The sequence below is a fragment of the Limulus polyphemus genome, unplaced genomic scaffold, assembly GCF_000517525.1.
Source record: "Limulus polyphemus unplaced genomic scaffold, Limulus_polyphemus-2.1.2 Scaffold7618, whole genome shotgun sequence".
Lineage (NCBI taxonomy): Eukaryota > Metazoa > Arthropoda > Merostomata > Xiphosura > Limulidae > Limulus > Limulus polyphemus.
In genome coordinates, this window is record NW_013673228.1 from 1 (window position 1) to 2,473 (window position 2,473).

The following is a 2,473-nucleotide window of genomic DNA, read 5'->3' on the forward strand; positions in this document are numbered from 1 at the left end:
AGACAAAAACCACTTCCAACCCCAAAACCTGGACTCCATCCACAGCGAACTGTCAATGCAGAAATCTACACTCAGCGATTGGAACGTTTAAATCAAGCCCTTCATCAGAAACGCCCTTCACTCGTCAAATCCAATGGAAAGGTGTTATTCTTCTCCACAACAATGCACATCCACATGTGGCACGATTGATGCAACACAAGATTATGGAGTTGGGTTGAGAAGTTCTCCCCCACCCACCATATTCTCCAAATATGGCACCATCAGATTACCATCTTTTTCGTTCGCTACAACACCATCTTAATGGGAAAACGTATGCAAATGTGGAAGGTGTTAAAGGTGTATGTATTTTGCTTCAAAGCCAAGTGATTTCTTTAATCAGGGCATTAACAACCCGATTGTAAGATGGAAAAGCATCATCGCTAAGAATGGAGACTATTTCATTTAATAAATGGGTGCTACCACAGCGTGCGGGACTTTTACACTATAAACAAAGCATATAAAGATAAAGGTGAGGTGGGGTTTTCTATGATCCCTCTGGGGTACGGGTAATAGGGTCAGGTGGGTCTTGGTAGACTACGGATACTGCGGTAGACCGCACGCTATAGTAGCACCAATAAATGTTTTGTTTTGATATACAAGTTGTTCGGGGTTTTTTTCATCTAAAAAATGCGATATTAATTTCTTGACGACCTAATACAAGTCAGATGGGAGTTAGATCATAGATGACCTGAAATTTTTATCCGAAATAAGTCTTAATAAAAAGTTTAGAAAATAAACAACAATTTTATACTCGAGATGTATATATAAACAACTTCTTATTTTAACCAACGTTTCGGCTTCATCTGGGTTAATATATACACAGCTGTTTGGTATTAGAGTATTTGTCAAATTATAATTTAACGAATATTCTAATATATGTGTATATTAACCAGGACCGTCGAGAGCCAGCACGGGCCCCGGGGCAAACATCCTCGCTGGGCCTCCTTTCTCTCTCTCTTTATTAAAAAGAAGATCCTAAATTAGGACAGCAACGAGCTCATAAACCGGACAAAATCACAGCAACAGCATAGATAGCCCTTTTGTAGCTTTGTACATAATTAAAAACAAACTAACTCTTCTACGTCCCTCCAGTGGCACAGCGGACTTATAACGCTAGAGACCGGGTTTCGATACCCGTGGTGGGCAGAGCACAGATAGCCCATCGTGTAGCTTCGTGCTTAATTACAAGCAAACAAACCTTCTGCTCTTAAATAATAAAGCAAAAGTAGTAGTATTTATTTGTTCTTCTAGAAATAGGCCTTGCTTCTTGTTATCAGGTAGCATTTATGTTGAACTTTTAAGAATATTTTGTTACTTACTTGAATGATTATCACTAATTATAATTAGTCATTATTATTATTGTGACACGCAGCTGTGAAAACCAAAACAAAAAACGCCAACATATAAGACTGTTTTTCGAGTAAATAAATTAAAAATATTGCAAAACAATTAATCAGGGTTAACGTTTAATATTACATCTGTCGTAACAATAACTCTTTTCAGGCGCTTACTATTCATTGCGACAGAGGGCGTTTATCTTAAACGAACTGGAGCTATTTATTTATTTTTTACTGGGCAATATGTGGATATTTTTCGTAGTTAACGATTAGACTCACGATGGTCCAGTAGGTAAGTCAGGGGGATTATAAGGCTAAAATTTGGGGTTCGATCCTTGCGGTGGGCCCAGCACAAATAGCCCATTGTGCACTTTCGTTATTTAGGAACAAACAAACAACTTAACGCTTTTAAAGTTTCTGTTTACTAACCAACATCACAACAGAAATGATTTCCTAAAAAAAAAAAGTATATTGAAAGTCGATACGTTAAAAATTTGAATATCAAATTTTTCAGGAAAAAAGGAAAGCAGAAGAAATAGCAAAATTTTACACCGCAGAAAATTTTGTTAGCACTATTCCGGAAAAGATGCTAACGGCTGCGCCATACCTCCGTGGAAGCGACAGGTTCTGGCCAAGAAAGCCGCCGAAAAAGCCCGCAAAGAGGCCGAAGAAGAAAGACAGGTTTGTTGTAAGATTTATCATGTTTAAATCCAGAATGATATCATTAGATTTGTCGCTTTTTTATTTTGGTAAACACACATCTTTTTGTATGTTATCCGAATAATGTAAGTAGATAGCGTGTCCGAAATGTGAAGTCTGAAAATTTAAAGTTCGCGTCCCGTTGCTGCAAAAAAAAAAAAAAAATGCTTCTCACTTTGGAGCCATGGTCGAGTGTTGGCGGTGGGTCTTGTTGACTAGCCGCCTATCCTCTAGTTCATCGGTTCAAAATTAGGAACATATAAATATTTGTTTAGGTTTGCAGGAAAATTCGTAAGGTATTATTAACAGTGACATCTATTTATGAATATTTAAATGTACCCCGTCACACCAAATATGCTCGCCCTTTCAACCGTGGGGTGGGGGGGGGGCGTTATAAT

General features: G+C 37.9%; 1 long non-coding RNA gene across 1 annotated transcript in view; it reads left to right on the forward strand.

Moving 5' to 3' along the window:
• Positions 1–1,894: 1,894 nt before the first annotated feature.
• Positions 1,895–2,473, forward strand: part of LOC111089848 — a 6,156-nt gene continuing 5,577 nt past the window's right edge. Inside the window, exon 1 of the long non-coding RNA XR_002614015.1 lies at positions 1,895–2,057. This is a non-coding gene — a long non-coding RNA (uncharacterized LOC111089848). The remainder of the gene's footprint in view (positions 2,058–2,473) is intronic.